General features: G+C 40.3%; 1 pseudogene; it reads left to right on the top strand.

Annotated features, from left to right (window-relative positions):
* Nucleotides 1–772: 772 nt before the first annotated feature.
* Nucleotides 773–891, top strand: LOC148535293 (5S ribosomal RNA; annotated as a pseudogene).
* The last annotated feature ends 11,807 nt before the right edge of the window (nucleotides 892–12,698 follow it).

The following is a 12,698-nucleotide window of genomic DNA, read 5'->3' as shown; positions in this document are numbered from 1 at the left end:
ACAGAAGTAATCCTGGTATCGTATGAATGGTTACCATTTATTGATAGACTGCCATGTCTGCATAGTTATAATGCTTTGCACTCAGATGGGTGTATGCAAATAGGGAATGCCTTTATCAAATTTCACTATGCTGGAACCACTTTAACTATGTGTATTCTTACACTGAAATAGAATTATTTAACATAATCTCATCTAGACTGTCATCCCTTAGCATGTTATATTTTTATGGCTATACATGAGTAAATGAAAAGAGGTGACAAGCATATGACACAAATTATGTGTTCAAGAGAATTTAATATGAATGATGAATTATTGTACCTACTAGACTGGTCGTGAAGATATGCTTATTGATTTGTGATATCCAGCTTGACATAACCACATTTCAGAGACACTAAAAAGGATTGATTACTTTTGGCAATCAGTATGTCATGCACTATGAGCAAATTTCTATTTGGTGTATTTGAAGAATTATATATATATATATATATATATATATATATATATATATACAGTATATATATATTACATGGGAAAATTGTCTGTTGCCTTTCAACAATAAAAGTATGCTTATGCGCTGCTTTTTGTGAACATCTTTTTATCTACATAAACTGGACTCTCATTGTGAGGCAGTCCTACAATTGTTTCTGCACTGATTATATGCAACAGGGACCTTGCAGACAACCACTGACACAACAGCAGACCTACAACCCTTCCTCCCTTCTACCAGGCTATTTGCACCTTTGTGGGCTCTCACTCCCCTGTTCTTTGCAATACCTACATCCACACCACACTGGGTATGCCCAATATCATCTGATCTTGGAAGCTATGCAGTGTTGGGCCTGGTTAGTACTTGGATGGGAGACCACCTGGGAATACCAGGTGCTCTAGGTAAATGCACACAGTAGAAAGATTGAAACAGAGTGGTAAACACCATAGCATTGGTAAATCTCTGCTTATATGCATAAAGTAAAGCAATTGACCATCATATTAGGATTACCAAACCGACATACTAGGAATACTGTGATACAATCCTCAGAAGAAACTTTTGATACTTTACACCGTCGAAGCCGGATAATTGGCTGAGACAGGATCGGTTTAAAATTAAATCTGCATGATGCCATTTTGCGAATGGCAATGAGACACTATTTTGTGACTGGCCGCCCAGTGCCATTTTAGTGAATCTCGCCCATTATAAGTACATATGGCGATGCTATTATTTAGCGTTGTGCGATTCCCACGCAATAGAAAGAAGTTAAAAGTCCTCACCATATAAATACAGACAGTCACTAAAACATATAAAATTATCAACCCTGCAAAACACGTACCCTGGTGTACTCCACAAGCACGTAGTCGCACAACACTAACTAGCGTCTTTTCCCAAAACCCCAATACTTACACACTGCACACTTACATAAAAGGTTCCCTAGCATTAAAGTGTAATAGTCAAGGTTTATTCAGTATTATTAATGTTGTGAAATAAATGTAATTTGATATCTAAGGTTTAGTACATGGTAAGCAGACCGTGTTTGGTGTTGTACTAATCCACTGTGTCTTTGCAGATTTCCGGTATCATCGGTGAGAAGATTGCAACATGTGTCTACAAACTTTGGACTATTGATAGTTAAACATTAAAATGTACTCTGTAATGTAGCCAGCTTAGATTTATTATGCAGCAGGAAACAGGACAGAAAGAGCTGTTAGAGGCTGGATTGTGTCCATACGAATTGACCTATGAACTATACTGTAACAAAAGAACCAGGAAGAAGAACCAATGGAATCATGCCAAACTGTTCTATTGTATTGCCTATCCCTGTAAGAGTATATATGTTGGCTCTCTAAACCTGGATGACAGTCTGCTTGCTTTGCTGCTGACGGAGGTTTCTACTTTGATGCCAGTATCTGGGTCCAGAGCGAGTGCGTATGTAACAATTGTACCTTGGGTCTGTATAATTTATTTGCGCTAATTGTATTTAGATCACAGCATGTAACCATCTGTTTTTATATTGAATAATAACTTTTTGTGCTTCGGAACCACACTCCTTGTCTGAAAGCATTTATTTCTTGTGTGACTCATAATGCTAAATAGTGACAATTTTAGAAGTTATAGACAGGCAGGAATCGATAGTTGGGGTCTCGCAGTGTGAATCACGCTATCGGTCACTTGGTAACACTCGGTCAGCGATCTCTCAGCAACAGGGTGGAGGCGCCATAGCATAGGGTGGAGGTGCCTTCGAAAATCTGCTACCACTTTGTTGATGAGAGTCCGCTACCTGTTATTGTGGCTTAAGGAGCGCTGATTAAGAATCCAGGGACAAGGGAGGAAAAAGTTTGTTTTCCTTCATTGATAGATTTTTATGTTAAAAAGGGGAAGTCGCACAATAGCGTAAGGGTAATAATACGTTTTGTGCAGTAGTCGCATTATTGTGTATGTGACTAGTCGCACAATAGCATATACGTATTTCCTGTATTGCTGCCACATGTTTTAAACAAAGCCGTTGAGATTGCATTGATAGATAGCATTGTTGTAAATATCTTGATCAGTGTTGCCATAGTCAGGGAAAACGTGTATTTTTCTGTGCAGGAAAAGGGTGTGTAACAGTGAATATTTGTTGGTAGGGGTAACATGTTCCCTAGTTAAGGGTATCGTGGACCCTTAAGTGCTAGGCGCCTGGTGTCGGCCTAGTGGCTCGGTAGTAGATACTGCAGTCTATACACATAAGCAGGTGTAGTTGTTGTCTTTGTTGTAGGTTCGGCTCCCAGTGTGATTACAGTATTCAGTGATCAGTTAGGGTTATTTGAGCATTGTAATTGAACCACACAGTTGTGGCTAAATTGTGATTGTGCACTGAGTAGAGGGTGGACGAAATCACTGAAAAGGGTAGGTGTTATTGGAATACCTACATGCTAGCAGTTGAAAGGAAGTCAAAAAGGGATTAGGTGTGTGGAAGCAGCCTGGTTATTCTTCCATAGGTGTGTGGGCGCATCCTGTTAAAATCGTTCACAGGTAAAGTGAAAGTATCTTGACTCTCTTTCACCAGTCTAAATCTCTATTGAAAAGCTTAGGGTTCTCCGAGAATGGGGGCCAAGCAAACGGTAGAGATGTTAGATGATGTGCTGCTGTTGGAAGCGCCGCTTGGGTCAGCACGGCATATTATGCATACTAAGTATGGTGCTTATGCAACTAGGTACTGTGATGTATGGTTTAAAATTACAATGAAGAGTGTTAAACCTTTCCCCAGAATTACAAAACCAAAGAAAACTTCTGCACCAGTACCTATATCACTTATCATTCTGGTATAAAAACCAGTGGAACCACTAATCAAAATTATAAATGTTTTGCATATCATGCATGAATATCCTACTGCGGGGGTGCAGCCCTATGACAACTGATAACAACATTCAAAACAATAGAAGAAAGAAAAAGGAGATTAATTATTTGGGGCGCACACTAAATGTATATAAATATTAAAAATGAACTTTTAATAGATTGCAAATAAAATAAGATTAGAACAGCAAAATATTAAAAACCTTATATATATATATATATATATATATATATATATATATGAACATGAATTGTGAAGAATATAATTAAATGTGATTAAAACAAAAACTCTTGTACTGTGTTTTTTCCCTATTCCAATGGTCCAATATAAATTGTTGGTTTATACAAAAGTAAAGTTCCTTCCTGATAATAAACGCTAATTAACGTGGCATTTATAATAGTATTGAATCAATATTTATAGATCCTATGACAAGTTGGAAACCCATACACACAAATCAAATATTGTCAACCTCTACTGGCTGAGATGTGTGTGTGTAACTGTTGATAGTGTGGTCATGTAAGTATAACAAATGTATGAACCTTGCAACAAAGCAACATCATACCTATTAATCGCAAAATTAAATTATCACATACCCTCGTTGTCAGTTAGCATACACAGTATCTATCTTATATTATGACCGCCTTCAAGTGTGGTTTAGAAAATAAAGATACTGTGTTTGTTACACTAATTGGTAACAATATGCTCACTGAATGTTGCTATTTTGGCTTGACTATATTCAAGCGGGTATGATTTACTATTTCAGTAAGCGCACCAATACATACATGACACACAAACAAATAAACACGATAGGTCAAGTGACACATTGGGGAGAGAAACCTCAGCGAGAGCAATGCCTAGCTGCCAATTTCCCCAGAATGTGTGTAATAAAGTTATACTGGACACGGTATGTGTGTTTTTTTTAAACTATTTATTTTACAGTAAAGTTACAAGTGCCGCATGTCTGCTGGCACTTTTAGTTCCACAAGTGCAAAATGGCAGGCATGCTGGCACTTGTAGTTCCACTGTAAAGTACAATAGTCTTACATTATTTGCCCCCCCATTGCCCCCATACCCACTGCTCCAGGGGTATGGGGAAGAGTCCCGGGCTTCAGCGTAAGCCTGGGGTGCTCGGGAGGGGGGGAACCTTCTTTGGGGGGTCCCCGACTCCCCCGAGATCACCGGCTTATGCTGACCGACTTGGGGTGCTAATGCTTTGGACCTGGAACCCCGGTGATTGGGTCTCCGGGCTGTGGCATTACACCCCGGTCGGTTGGGTCTGGTGCTGGTCTTAAATATAGGGGGTACCCCACGTCTTTTTTGCCCCCTATATTTAAAACCAGCACTAGTCCCTACAGCCTGGTGTTGGTTTCTAAAATACGGTGGAACCCTACACATTTTGTTCCCCGTATATTTAGAAACCACCACTGGCTGCCAAGCCTGGGGCTGGTTTGGCTTTTGGAGGGGGGCCCTATGTCATTTTTTTTTTAAACTTTTATCGCATTTTTTTTACAGGTAGAAACATAACGGGAATTTTCGGAAAATATTCCAGGGGACACCCTAAAGATGTTTAGACATAGGGGATCACTATGGGTACCCCCATTGTTATCTCTTGAAGGAAGTCGGGATTTGCAATAGCTGCGGCAGGTGCATAAATGTAGCTTGGAAGAAAGTGCTGCAGAAGAGCATTTACAAGTTTTTTTGGGGAAAAATAACTATGCCCATCAGGTTTGGGGTACTTGAAAATGGGGGTCAGCATATTTTAAAGTTGCCAAGCCTGGGGCTGGTTTGGCTTTTGGAGGGGGGCCCTATGTTTTAAAAAAAAAAAAAAACTTTTAACCCGTTTTTTTACAGGTATAAACACAACAGGAATTTTAGGGGAAAAAGCCAGGAAATCTCCTAAAGATGTTAAGACATAGGGGATCACTATTGGTACCCCCATTTTTATCTCCTAAAGAAAGTCGGGATTTGTAATAGCCGCCGGCAGGTGCATTTTTACTGAATTTTAAAAAAATGACTTTAGAGACTTAAAAATATGCTAGTACCCATTTTCATGTACCCCAAATTTGATGGGACCACTTAAAAAACTGAAAAAACCCTAACTGCTCTTCTGCATCACTTCTTCAAAGTCGGGAAAAAAACACCTGCCGTGGCTATTTAAAAACCACAACTTTTTTCTGCAGGCAAAAACGGGGGTACCCATAGTGATCCCCGAGGTCTGGACATCTTTAGGGGGATCCTTCAATTTTTCCCCAAAAATTCCCGTTTTTTTTGCCGATCCAAGTATCGCCTGGTCCCGTTTTCGCCTACTTTGAAATTGAATACGGGGATACGCAGGCACGTGCACGATATTTTAATACCAAAACAGGCGAAGTCGGCGTTAAGTCTGGGCCACGCACGGCTCAAATTGAATACGGGCCTAAATTCCCAGCCAGGTAAGAAGGTCAAAAGTAGCAGTGCGGCCGGTCTGCATCCCATCCGGGCAATAACTGTTCCAAATGGGAATGCGGATGCAAATGGTGTAGTGCCCACAAGGGAGGTAGCAATGCATTGTCCTTGGACAAGAGCGGAGCTAAATTCCATAATGAATGATTTCCCTGATCCTAAAAAGAAATTAGCCAAATGCCAAAGATTTTTGAAAAATTTGGGTAGTGCTCACGAGCCAACCAATAAAGATTGGCAAGTGGTGTTAAGGGCTTGTCTTCCACACAATACCGATGTGAAAAAGTTTATCACGGATTGCGTATTGGATGGAGATGGTCCCATAACAGACGAGAGTAACCAAGGTAACATTACCCGCATAATAACTCAATTGGGTGTATATGTTCCAGTAGTAGTTAACTCTAGTAAAATTTTCACCATAAACCAAAAAAAAAGTGAATCTGCAGAGGATTATTGTAACCGAGCTCTGCAGGCTATCTCCCAGTACACTGGGATAGAGGATATCAAAGATAGCACTCATCACAGGGGAATGATCATCACTGTACTTATGGATGGTATAAAAGAAAATCTAAAGACCCGAGTTCAGACCTCACTACCTGGCTGGAGAGGAGTTACTGTAGACACGCTCATAGAATCCGCTATTGAATATGATAAAAACATCCTCAAAAAGAGAGAGATCCAGAGCGAGAAGCTAATGGCTGTTAGTATTCAAGCTCTAGAAGGAAAGACTGTAACATCACAGCCACAGACACACATGCACCTGCACAGCTACATGTCCTCACCAATCCTGCACCACCACAAACACAACCCTACCCCACTTATCACACAGCCTCAAAACCCATACTATCCACAAGCACCATATTACCCTCAAAATCCTTATCCACACCTACAATCTTTCCCTACCACTCAACCCACACAGCAACCCTTTCACCCACCCCACTCATGAAGGTGCTTTAACTGCAACCAAGTGGGACATGTAAGTAGGAACTGTAAGGTGAAGAAGGTAGGACCTCCTAACCAGGGAGTACCTGGATACCCTCATAAGGGATATACACAGAGTACAGGAAATTTCCAACAGTCACCAGCTCCAATTGTGGCCTTAAATGCTGTATTGGAGAGTGAGAGTCAACACTAGGGGTCAGGTCATACCTGTAGTCTACAGATAGTCAGCTTAACGGGAAGTACTAGGGAAGAACCGGTAATGATGGTTGATGTAGCTGGTACTAAATATCCTTTTCTTGTAGACACAGGGGTGACCAGATCAGTGATAAAATCTCCAGCTAATTTTCAGGTGACCAGCGAGACAGTACCAGCAATGGGTGTAACAGGTAAAATGCAACATTATCCTTTAACCAAATCCACAGAGGTCACTATCGGGCCATTGCATACCAGGCATTCTTTCCTCCTGGCAGCAGCGGCTCCTACTAACCTACTGGGAAGGGATTTGTTATGTAAGATGGGATGTGTCATATATTGTACCCCTGATGGTATATTTCTAGATATCCCAGAGAGAGTTGCGCACGAGGTGAGGGATATGATGGACACTCCCCAAAGGATAATGTATCACTTTTCCCGGTGAAAAATCCATTTCAGGTAGATCAAATGTTATCCCAAATTCCAGATTCACTTTGGACCAAGGACGGACAGGATACTGGATTAATGGCAAATGTAGCTCCCGTAATGGTAAATCTAAAAAGCGGTAGGCAAGCTCCAAAAATTCCTCAGTTCCCATTAAAACAGGAGGTAGAGTTAGAGGTTTATCCCATAATTGAGCGATTATTACAGCAGGGAATTTTAGTCCGTATAGCAAGTGTAGTCAACAGTCCCATCTTTCCTGTGAAGAAGAGTGGTGGGAGGGGTTATAGGCTGGTACAAGACCTTAGAGGGGTTAATAAGGTAGTAGAGAGCCAATTTCCCGTAGTGCCAAATCCAGCTGTCATTCTTATGCAAATCCCACCAAGTGCAACCCATTTCACTGTCATTGACCTCTGTTCTGCTTTCTTCTCTGTACCTCTTGATCCTGACTGTCAGTACCTATTCACTTTTACATACAGGGGTGTACAATACACATGGACACGATTGCCCCAGGGTTTCATAGGCAGCCCCAGTATCTTCTCCCAGGCCTTACACAACTGTTTACAATCTTTCCAACCTGCCAATGGATCTGTTCTAATACAATATGTGGATGATTTATTGCTATGTTCTGATTTGTTTATGTCATGTTTAAATGATACTAAACTTTTATTGGAACTTCTCTCGCAAACAGGACACAAGGTTGCTAAGGACAAACTATAGCCATGCCAGTCAAGGGTTAAACACTTGGGACATTGCCTAACCCAGGGGTTACGACATCTGACAAATGACAGAATCCAAGCCATACAAACCATGACACTGACGCAGAATCAACAGCAAATTTGTACCTTCTTGGGAATGTGTGGCTACTGCAGAATGTGGATCCCAGGTTTTTCTATTTTGGCCTTGCCATTACAAGACTTAGGCCCTGATTCAGAGCCGGTCGCTCTGACAGAGCACTCGCTCTGAATCAGGGCCGGTCTTTTTTTTTCTTTTAGAACGGCCTCCTGGCTGCTCGCATAGCTGTGGGTGACCACCCACAGCTATAGCGAGCGGCCAGGAAGATGGTCATGATGGTCAAGACCATCGCAACCATCGGGCTTGCGATGAGACCCTTGTGGTAGTGTCTCATTGTCGCAAGCCCCAGGAGATTTCGGCTCTAACCGAGCCGAAATCTCTCCCACTGACATCACTCATGATGTCAGTGGGGCCACCCCCAAACAGCGGCATTCACATGGGAATGCCTTCTTTTGGGAAGCCACTCCCCTGGCCCACCCACCAAAGGGGGCGTGCTGTCACTCAACATCGACAGCATGCCCCTTTGGTATGAGACCCGGAGCAACGGATTGCCCGTCGCTATTCAGGTCTCATGCACGCGCACGATGGAGCCGGCTCCATCGTGCACATGCACTATGGGCCACCATCGACCTGGTTGCAAGCGCTCAGCGCTTGTGACCGGGTGTGAATCAGGCCCTTAGTCTCTTCCTCAAAGCCCGATCGTGTCATACACACAGAGGAATCAGAGCAGGCTTTCCTTAATCTTAAGGATAGTCTGACAAGAGCACCTGCATTGGGAATACCTGCTTATGAAAAACCTTTTGATTTATATTGTACGGAAGCTGATGGTTGTGCAGCAGGTGTCCTCACACAAAAACATGGTGTTGCCAGTAGGCCTGTAGCATACTACAGTGCACAATTGGACACTGTGGCAAGATCACTCCCAACATGTTTAAGAAGTGTAGCAGCAACTGCTCTATTGGTCAGTAAGAGTGAGGATGTGGTACTAGGCCATGACATGATTGTCTATACTCCCCATGCTGTATCTGCTTTGATAAACTCTGCCCAAACCAGACATGTCTCCTCAGCTAGATTCACAAAATGGGAACTAGCCTTAATGGCACCTGCAGACATCACCTTCAAAAGGTGCAGTACGTTAAATCCAGCTACGTATTTACCATATGTGCTACATGATGCACAAAGGGTGGAGAGAGGTGAGACGCTGGTGAAAGGTGAGTTCTGCAGGTATATTGATGTACATGATAGTATGGAATATCTGAATCAAACCTTTACTGCAAGACCTGACATACGTGCATAAAGCCACACAGTTAATTAGTGAGACAACTGGCTTTCAAGTTTTGGTAGCATTGGATCCCACCAGGATCGCTCGGGGTACACTAAATTTTAGATATATCCAAGATCTTGCTAAATGAATAGATAATATCACCGAGATGTATGATGACACATTCAGGTATACAGGTAAGGAGTTGCAAGCTTAGAAGAAAGAACTCGTGCAACATAGACTAGTGGTAAATTATTTAACAGCTGTCACTGGAGGGTATTGCGTAACTTTGGCCACCCAATTTGGTGTAAAATGTTGCACTTACATTACAAATGATACCAGCGATCCCAAGGAGATGATAGACCAGAAGATGGATGAAATTCTGCAGCTGAAATGGGAATTTTCAAAGAACCATAATGTTTCAGTGGCTGAAAAGGTAGAGGAATGGGTTTCTTGGTTGAACCCAGTGAAATGGTTCTCAGGTCTAGGAGAGTGGGTCCAGGAAATGATTGCGAGTATAGGTAAACTCCTGATCCTCATACTGGTTGTCATCATAGTAATTGGCTTATGTGTCAGGTGTGTTCCTACTGTGTTGAAATATGGAAAATGTAAAAATAAGGTAAACCGGAATAATGAAATTATGATGGTGGTCAGTAGTAACAATATGAATACTGAGGTAAATGTAGGACTGCATTACAACCCTGAACTAGAAGGTACCATCATATGACAGTCACTAAAACATATAAAATTATCAACCCTGCAAAACACGTACCATGGTGTACTCCACAAACATGTAGTTGCACAACGCTAACTAGCGTCTTTTCCCAAAACCCCAATACTTACACACTGCACACTTACTTAAAAGGTTCCCTAGCATTAAAGTGTAATATTCAAGGTATATTCAGTATTATTAATGTTGTGAAATAAATGTAATTTGATATCTAAGGTTTAGTACATGGTAAGCAGACCGTATTGTGTGTTGTACTGATCCACTGTGTCTTTGCAGATTTCTGGTATCATCGGTGAGAAGATCGCAACATGTGTCTGCAAACTATGGACTATAGATAGTTAAACATTAAAATGTACTCTGTAATGTAGCCAGCTTAGATTTATTATGCAGCGGTAAACAGGACACAAAGAGCTGTTAGAGGCTGGATTGTGTACATACGAATTGACCTATGAACTATACTGTAACAGAAGAACCAGGAAGAAGAACCAATGGAATCATGCCAAACTATTCATCAGTCAGAGACCCGCATGTCCTCTCGGGTCTCTGGCTGATGACATCACCAGCCAGCACCCAGGAAAGACCAATCAGTAGCTTTAGTGGTTACCTGGAGAGATTACTCAGGTAGGAGCTGTTTCCACTGCACGGTCTTACCCGTACAAAACCCTGCTCGAGTCCTGAGAAGAAATGCTGGGTCAGTCAACTTGGGAATTTTTTCTGGTAGCCATTTCCACTGAGCCTCTACCCTGGACGACACGGCAATAACTTGGGTATTTTGTGTGGTGGAAAAGGGGCATAAGACTCACCCCTAGTAGCTGAAAGTTGCGTATGTTCAGCTAGGATGCATTTGCAGTGCAAAAATCCCAAGATCCATCCGCATCAAAGACTTGCATGCTACTCTGAACCAGGAGCAATGTTATTAAATACCCAACTAATGAATTTATTAAGGAACATCTGAAATTAGTACTGTACTTGCTGATAGAAATATTTATTTCTTTTTTTACTTTACATTGTAAACAAATAAGACATACATTTTGAATTTCAACAAATTTCCTAAAACTTTTTACTTTTATTTTAAAAATAATTAATATACCTTCATGCGACCCATAATCACATAACTAAACTCCACTATATACAGTATATTTTTTAAGATGTTAAAACTTTTCAATGTCCCTCTTTCAATTAATCTCTATAAGTAATTTAACACATTTATTCTGGGATCACTGCAAAAAATTAGAGCTTCAATTAGTTTAAAGAAGTAGATTTAAAATGTCAGCCATGGTGCACATAGGTTTTAAAATATTTACAAAACCGCTGTTTCATGTAGCGGAGAAATGCGCAAGAATATATGGTTTTGCGCAAATACTTATACTGAGATATGAGTAGGACACCTACTGCAGGGGTGATACTTTCATTTGGTACTAATGGTATAGTAATATCCTATTTTTTGCAGTTTGATTCATGTTCTGTGTAATTTAAATTTTATTTGTATTTTAAATACAGTGTGTTTTCATTTTTACTAAATTCAAGTATTCTTTTCATGTAAAGCGCGCTTTGACTGGACAGTTGGTTTCCTTATTCTATACATAATATTCTGAAACATTTAGAATTGGCTGAAGACAAATAATTCCAGACTGTTTTAGGTTAAAAAAAAATTATTTAGTGGGATGAACAGATAATACCACAATTAGGAGCAGCTTATATGAATTAGATCTGAACACTGTGAAAGATATATTTTTAATGTGCCTGAATTGTATATGGTAACATATTTATCTATTTATAAAAATGACTGTCATGGATGAATCAAAATCAAAGAATAAACAAATATTATATTAAATCTATTTCTTCACCCCCCCCTCCCTCTGTACATTTTGAATCTCAAAATAAAAATTTAGTTTAGACTTTAAAATAATTGTTCGGTCTACACTATATTCTTCCTGTAATATATAATCTGCAACCTCTACTTTAGGCAGGCAATATTAAGGAGGAAGAGGAGTAGTAAAAGGATTAGGAGGAGGAGGAGGATGTGGATTACAGCACTAGTCATCAGCCTACAGTATCTCATAGAAAGGACTTTTTTCAGAACTTTTATATTGTACTATACGAAACAAATCTCTTAACTTTATACTGGCTTATTTTGTTTTTTAGGTGTTAACATTTCCAAAAAAAAACTTATAAGATAAGAGAGTCTAAAACATTGTTAGTACGTGAAATAATAAAAAAAAAAAAACATTATATGACTTTGGAATATTTTAACTCATGTTTTACATATTCTCACTAGGACCTAATTGTTGGAACCTGCCATGCCATTAGTTTTGTATGTCCCTAGAGCTTATGTTCTTCCTTTCCCAGGATTCACTGCAATTGATATTTTAACTAACTGATTATAATCATATATGTATTACAACAAACAGGTGTATCATCTTTGTTCTGTAACAAATATTTTTTTTTCAAATCAGCTATTCCAATTTTAGACGAGGAATAAAGGAAACATAACATCAGAGGTCTGTTTTCTTTAATGTACCCCCCACAGTCTAATAAAACACTCAACAGGTGACAACCACTTAGGAGGCGA

The sequence above is a fragment of the Taudactylus pleione genome, unplaced genomic scaffold, assembly GCF_031769625.1.
Source record: "Taudactylus pleione unplaced genomic scaffold, aTauple2 ptg000053l, whole genome shotgun sequence".
NCBI lineage: Eukaryota > Metazoa > Chordata > Amphibia > Anura > Myobatrachidae > Taudactylus > Taudactylus pleione.
This window is presented reverse-complemented; position numbering and strand designations above follow the sequence as displayed.